At 34.6% G+C, this 8,107-nt stretch overlaps 1 protein-coding gene across 3 annotated transcripts in view; it reads right to left on the bottom strand.

The window, feature by feature from the left end:
* The window catches only part of Camta (Calmodulin-binding transcription activator), a 65,362-nt gene extending 58,040 nt beyond the window's left edge, over nucleotides 1–7,322 (bottom strand). For 2 of the 3 annotated variants that reach the window (XM_029316605.2, XM_029316603.2), the window contains exon 1: nucleotides 6,599–7,321. The gene's annotated coding sequence lies outside the window, so the exon portion shown is untranslated. Of the gene's footprint in view, nucleotides 1–6,598 lie in introns of all 3 variants that reach the window. The other variant, XM_029316604.2, reaches the window with a different exon arrangement.
* Nucleotides 7,323–8,107: the final 785 nt, after the last annotated feature.

Genomic DNA, 8,107 nt, shown 5'->3' on the forward strand with positions numbered 1-8,107 from the left:
GAAGCTGCCGGCTTTTAGATAATGGCTCGTCACACGTTCAATACTCTATAATATGTGTCCCGTTTCTTACAGCGTTTATATACACGTATATAGCGGAAGATCGATCAATCTTGTCCGACAAATTTAATTTAAAGACTCGCCATCGTTGAATGACTTTGCCGCTTCGCAGTTTTTAATTCGCGTTAACGTCTATAAGGTAAGCCGTATAAGGAAAGAGAAATTTCTCAATTAATTAAATTTGAGTAAGAAAAAATGCGTTTAATTTTAGTCCCTGCATTTATAATAATATTCTTAGATTAAAATTTTTTATGATTTTTTTTTTCTAAAATTAGAGCGTGTAGAGAGAAGAGAGAGATGATAAAAATCTAAACTATTTTTAGATATATTCACGGATATAGCTATTATATTGCTTGGGATGAGCAAAACGTTATTGGCTTCGAACTGTTACAATTTTGTCATTCCAGTTTAAGTCCGGCACGATTTTCTCGTTTCTCGGCTCATTCGAGTAAAGGGATTTGTTTTCAAGATCTCCGAGTTCGTAGCAACAGGGAATCTCGAAGGGATCGCGGCTTAAAATTGGATGGGTTTTGTTCAAAACCATATGTGCCTGGTGTCATGATACGCCGTGAAATGGAAGTTTGTGAGGAACTGATAACTGTGCTAAAAGGACAATATATTCTTAATAAGACTTATTTTTCTAAAGCTTCCTAAATCCCAAAAAAATATTTGTTAATGCGTGATTTAATTCATGAATTATCTACAATGTTTCAACGATAATAAATTTTAATGATATTAAAATAAATAACAAAGAAGAGAAAATATAAATATAAATTAAATAAAGATAAACATAGCAAGTTATTATATATGCGCTAATTGCAAATATTCATTTAAAATAGTTAATATTGTAGAGAATTAATAAATTAGGAAACGTTCACATCATACGTTTTTACAAAACTATTTGTCGTTGCTGATTCTGTCTCAATACAAAATGAGAAACAAACAACATCTACGATTTGGAACTTGTCCAAACATTATTATGATAGTGATCTCAAATGAAAAAGAGCTATATAATTTATATCTCATTCGACTAATCTTCGTAATGAGAAGACTTTCCAGTAATTAATCCGTCGCGAGATAAAACCTAAAAAAAGTGTGAAATTATCACAAAGATCAGCCGACAAAATTTTGAAGATTTACTCTCATTTGAGTGACCGTACACGAATTTTCACGTGAGACAGCGAGATTATTCATCTTCCTAGACTTCGCGGAACCACTTAAGTTGGCATGCATTGTCATAAATGGATTTCTTGGCCACTGTCATTGGTTTGCTCGGCAAACAGAAGCTTGAAACCGCATCGTTGCCAATTCCAACACATGCAACAATTCTAACAATTTGCAAAAAAGAAAACTCCCGATAATATCTATTGCACGTATCAAAATAAAGAAAAAAATTAAAAGATCTTTATCTAAATATATCTTCCGCTTGTATTCTACACATATAGCTTGCCATTACATTTATTATAAGCAATTTTTATTCCTTCTGTATGGGTTATTAAATGGGTTAGAAGATGCCACGAACATATCACATCTTTATAAAATAATGAAAAAAGAAATATAAAATAAAAAAATGAATTTTAAATTTTGTTTGCTTCATTACAATTTTTTTTTTCAAAGAAACACACACTTTACCATATGAGATACATGAGATAATCTGAAAACTGATGAAGCATTTAACAGCAATGACGCACTCGATGATCTCGTCACGCACTCTATATCCGCGATAAATGCACACCGGATGAATTTTATTTTAGTAAGAATTAATGTCATTCGCTTGGCGTACCTTCAATAGATATTAAATATACAGGGTGAATGTTAAAGGCGAGTAGAAAAAAAAAGAACTATCGCGGCCATTCATGTATGGAGCCGTATCGAGCGCGCGCGTAGCGGATCTCTTGCCGGTGTACGACGGCACGTGCGGCAGTAATAATAGAACCGTCGCGTCGTCGGTGCATTCACACGCGGAGGACGCCTTGCCTCCGCCGCTGGCCTGCAGCAAAAGTTGAGCAACTTTCGCCGTACGGACTTTTGCGTTTATCGATTCTTATCATGGAGATTAGGCCGATTCGGAAGTCTCACTTCGCGAACGAAACTGAATCTCGAATCGCGTAATCATTTGCAATTTGCATACCTGGTGCAAGGTGTCCTAGAATTAGTAATAAACCTGTTAATGACAGATTCCTGGGATCATTTGGAGACGATTTTTTCTCAACGAAAATGTCGAGACATCAATCATTTTCGAATTATAAGCCGATTGAAAATAAGGGCCGGGTTTTTCGCAAACTAAGCCACGTGGAAATAAAAATATAAACACATTCTTTTATTAATTTCACGTAGAGTTTACTTTAATTGAATTTTAATTTAAGGTTTAATTGCGAAGGTACATTATGACAAAAATTAGGAACATGGCAAAAAATGATGGCTTCCCTCGACATTTTCGCTGAAGAAAAATCGTCTCTAAATGATCTTAGGAATCTGCCATTAATACGTTTACTATTAATTTTGGGACATCCTGTATATTAATTCGAGAAAAATATATGCAAGATTTGATGAAAACTGTGAAGAAATCTTTTCGGAAATATTTAAGCCATTTAACTTTTTAAATGACATACAATTTTCTCTTGTGCTTGAATAGAGTTAGTTCATAAAGAAATTTATGTCAATTTAAATTTTCGTAATGTTTTATATTTATTTTTGCAAATTTATAGTAGTAATATAATAGCAACAACAAATAGTGAGACAGAGACAGTACATTTTTTGTGTAATTATTAAATGATATCTACGCGATTCTTTTAAACGTATTCTAGCTAAATGGTTTAATAAATTGCTATTATATGTAAAATAAATGTGTAAAACCTCTATGTAAAATTTTCTTTTCGGGACCAAACAGCTGTCTTATATGAACAAAATTAAATGGTACCTGTTAATACACGCTGTGGATTACACTTGTCATATGTAATCCTTTGCCAGACTGTGCTGTGTCATATGTAATCCTAGGATTTATTATCTGTAAACCATGCTTTCCAGGTTAAATTAACACCCAAGGTGACGGAAATATTTTATATTTTTGAAAAAAAAATAACATTTAAAAATTAAAATAAAGAAAAGATTTCTCTCACGTCATGTTACGTCAATATACGACAAAAACAAACCCGACTTGATTAAATTCATTCATTATGTAAACGCGTATTGCAGAAATAATAAATATAGAATTCTCTCGTTGCTGGGGTGGCTTTCTTCGTTGTGGAATAAAATCTAACATGTCAGGAACGACGTGAATGAAAAAAAAAATACCAATCGATGAGTAAAATCTAACACGTCAATAATAACATATATGGATATAAAGAGAATATGCGACACGTTCTCTCATAGCACTTTCACAATCGACGTAAAAAATTCTTTAAGCATAGCGTGCCACGCATATCAGTTTCGTGCTGATATACCGTTAACCAGGAAATCGCGCAACTATAGATGGCCACGTAAGTATACGCGTTTAGATCGATCGATTTCAAGGTACCCATATGTTGCGCCGATCAACCAAAAGCGAAACCACGCTTCGGGAATCGTCGCAATTTGACATTTATCGAATGCGACATTAAAATATACGAACGCGAGTAGCAAACTAAAAAAAAAGCATGACGTGTATCGAAAAGGTCGACTAGAAAATATCAATTTAAATATTATTTTGAATATCACTCTCTCCGACAAATTTTGTTTTATTAATCTAAAGAAGATTTTATTCGCTTACGCAACTTGTTTTCTTATTAATCTTAAAGTATATAATATAAATTTTATTTATAAAGAAGAACATATTGGACAAATATATTACGATAAAATAATTTTCTGATAACAAAATCGATACTTGTAATTTTATATAATTTTATAATTTATATTATATGTGTATTGAGAAACTCTATCTTATATTTACTTTAAAGAAAATATATTATTTTGTTATACTACGTAAATCTTTTTCCTATTAATTTTAAAGTATAATATAAATTTTACGTAAAGAAAAATATTGGACAAATATATATTATACGATAAAATAATTTTCTGATAACAAAATCGATACTTGCAATTTTTTGTAATCTTATAATTTCTATATATTGAAAAAACTTTATCTTATATTCCTGTTAGAAAAGATATTATTTTGTTCTGAAAAGGTATAGTATTTCGTCGCAAAATATCATCCTGAACATTAGGGATTTAGCGTAATCAACAGCGGCGTGTCACTTTTGACGTGTCAGTTGTATTCGAGAGTGAACATCAGTTTCCAAACAGTTAGTTAGGAGTCAGATGTATACTCTAAAGTGATGTGTTTCCGGACATGGTTCTAGTTATGCAACTAGTTACTATCGTTTTCGAATGTGCCGTCAGAATCCCAGGCGGCAACGGTATGCCACTCTTGATAACAGCTGATTACGATGAGCTAGTCAAGATAACGAACACGCATTGATATTACATTAATGCGTATCCCAATATCATCGATATTTTTCAGCCTCATTCTCGCACAACAGATGACTGATAAATGTATGTCGTATGTATTTGATTACAAATAAGTTAAATGAGAACAGCAGCAACAAATAAAAATACATTTTTCTACAGATTTGTGTTTCATTCTCAACCATCCTTTCGTATCGATCCGAGAGATTTATGCAGCACAAAGACCTGAGAAAAGAGTTCTCGCTTCAATAAGTCAAGGTAGTAAGACCAAGGGACTAACCTTGTGTTCTGAAAATATTATCCTTCACAAGGTCTTTCAGAGCCCTTAAGGGATGTATCTACAGCGCAACTGCTATTAGGGGAGATTACGTCGCCCCTGCGTTAACATTTGTGACGTTTGCATTATGAAGATGATAACAGGGCAGATTTCTCTTAGATATTAAAGGAATTAATCTTCGTCAAATTGCCAAACATTACCGCGGAATTTATCAGAGAAGAACAAGGCGATAAAATGAATTTTTTTCAGTTAAAAGACCCGCAAAAATAATTTTTATGTCTGTCTGCGATCCAGAGTGTGAAAACCATAATTTTTCGAGCGGAATTAAATAAAAAATTTTCGATAGAAAAAATGCATTTTCTTTTTAATCTCTAAAAATGTGGTATATAATCTAAAACAATTGGCAAATATTTTTCTGGAAAATATATATCACAATGCGATATAAATCCGTAAATAAAAAATTTGTAGTATTAAGTTTTATTTATTTCCACATATAAATTTGTTTCTAGAATAATAAAAACGCGATAAAATGTATAATGTTTATTTTCCTTATCTATATTTTCATTATCTGAATAGCCTTCAAAAGTAAATTCACCGAAATTCAACCGACGATAAGATTTCGAATTTACACACAAAGCTCTTTTAAAGCTCAGATGTAACTTTAGCTTTTCTATTGAGAATTATCTTTCAAAAAACGCCAACGTGTTCATTCTTGACAAATAAAATTCCATGTATAAATTTCGCGAAATATTGCCATTGTATCTTATGGACATCAATGCAATAGCAAACTGAATCCACGATACTACTAATATTTTCAATTCTTAATCTTAAACGAGTGCTTAAAAGTCTTCACAAATTTATTTAAAAAAATAGAAAGATATTTAATCTATTTGCAAAAAAAAAAACGAACGCTCTACATATTTTTAATTTCTCACTTTATACCTTTAAATTCGAAATAACATCTATTTTAATACACAAATACATTTCGCGCGAATATAAAGGGCTGAAAATACGGTGTTGCAATAAGTCCCCGATTAATCAAACTTGATTGCTTTCTCTCTCTCTCTCTCGCTTTCTCTCTCTCGGATCGATGAGAAACGAATAAATCTATCGCGCCGTGAAAATAATGAATTTCGCGTTAAACGACTCATCGGTATTTCCGGCGAAGGCGCGGAGGAGATGAGAGGAAGACGAGTTATCTGTCGCGATCGTTATCCGCGTTCCGCCTCGAATCTGCCACACGTGCAAATAAGAGCGCGAGAGAAATTCCTCCCTTATGGAACGGCGGCGAGCCGCGGGTTTTACGGGTGTGTGCGCTAAAAATAGCGACATCCATAAAACTGCTCGCGCTCGCGAGGACCACCACGCGAATTCGCGTGGATCACGACGATACACATCGCATATTTGCTCATCGTATCTTCTGCATCTTAGAAACACGCTCTTATTTAAGTACACCCATATATATGCATACATATATATATAGCTATATACATACATTTATTTATATATATTATATATTTTTTTATGTATTTATCATTATTGTTATTATTTTTTATAGTATTTATTATTATTATATTATAAATTTTATATGATAAATAATATTATATGTTATAATATATAATATATTATATATATGTATAGTAATTATATTATATATATATATATGACATATTTACATATGTATCCATGCATGTATATTTGCAAGTATAATTTCTAACTGTGTATTTATCGCAGAAATATTGAGGAATTATTTATGAAACGCGCAGAAAGAAGCGCGGCGTCTCATAAGAGATAGAAAAACAGAGACAGAAAGCTACTCACGAGGTCCGTGCTCCGAATGAAAACAGATGGTCCGCCGTCGAGGGCGATCATTTCGGCTTCCCGGTGCGCGTTGGCGCGTTTCTCCCCTTCGGCGTCGTTCACCAGCGACGACGGCACCTTCCTCGGCGCGACGACACCGCGCTGACGCTCATGACTGACCACGACGACGACGACGACGAGCTCGTGCGCCTCTCGTTTCCTCGCTTCCTCGTGCACGTCCCCTACGTGGCCTCGACGCGTGTCTCACTCCGTGTGTGTGTGTGTGTATATATATATGTGTGTGTGTTGTGTGTGGATGCGTGACACACTCACGCAGGGAGTCGCGCGATCACGCGTGCCCGCGGCGGCCGCGGTCGATCCTCGGAATCCATGACAGGTACGCGGCGCGATACGTTGCACGAAGAGCGGTGCCAGGCGCGAGCGTGGACCGCATGCGCCGAGCCGGGACGGAAAGTCATCCGCGCTCTGTGTCGTCGCGAACGCGCCCAGCACGTAGACGAGAAAACTCGCGCCCCGGAAAAGCGCTACGTTCGAAGCGTTCGACTTTTCCCGCCTTTTTTCCGAGAGCCCGTGGCATTCGAAATTTCTCGACGAATCCCTCGAATTTTTATGTATGATCACAGAAAGTGTTACATAGATTTGAAAACCGATATAAATATTGCGAGAGAAATTGTCATTACCGGTTATGTCCAGGAATGTCCAGGAATATTGAGAAATGCCGCCATGTTGGATTTAATCAATATATATATATATATATATATATATATATATATATATATATATATATCGCGATGCAATTCGGATTATATTCGAGCGACACTGAGCGAGGTAGAGAGGATGTAGAAAGAATAACATACCGTGAATTTGTTATTTCACCGCACGCGTATCGTCGTCTATCTTAATTAAATCTTGATATCTTATCGATCGCAAAAATCGACGCGGTCAGCTTCTTTGCGTCCTTCAACGCCGCCGTCGTGGTTTGAAATGATCTTGCTCGCGTATCGCTTGAGCGAGACATTGCGCGCGTATCGATATATCTCGATAGTAGCGCGCGTATCGATATATCTCGATAGGCGCTTAATTTCAAAAATGGCGTACATCGACATATATATATATCTTCTTCTTATACTTGAATCATTTAATATTTTTTATATTATATATCTTGGACATTTTTCGATCGTCGTGTAATTATCGTTTTATAGACTGTCGATTAATTATTGATTAAAGACAAGTGTTCTATGTATTAAATGGTCTGATTACGATTTTATCTCTGATTGCACGCATGAACGATTTTTTTGTTTACTATCATTCAAGCATAGCTTATATAATTTTTTTAAGTTTCTGATTAATAAAACAATAATTTCATGCATAATTCACAAATTAAATTATAATTAATATTTCATTGCCTTTGCAAATTATTTTCTAGAGCAAATTTTGTTGCGTATGATAAATAGCGGATTGTATAATTTCGAGGAAAGCAATGTAATTGAATTTACGCATGGGCAACAA

The sequence above is a fragment of the Nylanderia fulva genome, unplaced genomic scaffold, assembly GCF_048542155.1.
Source record: "Nylanderia fulva isolate GAGA-0341 unplaced genomic scaffold, ASM4854215v1 Scaffold5, whole genome shotgun sequence".
Classification (NCBI taxonomy): Eukaryota; Metazoa; Arthropoda; class Insecta; order Hymenoptera; family Formicidae; genus Nylanderia; species Nylanderia fulva.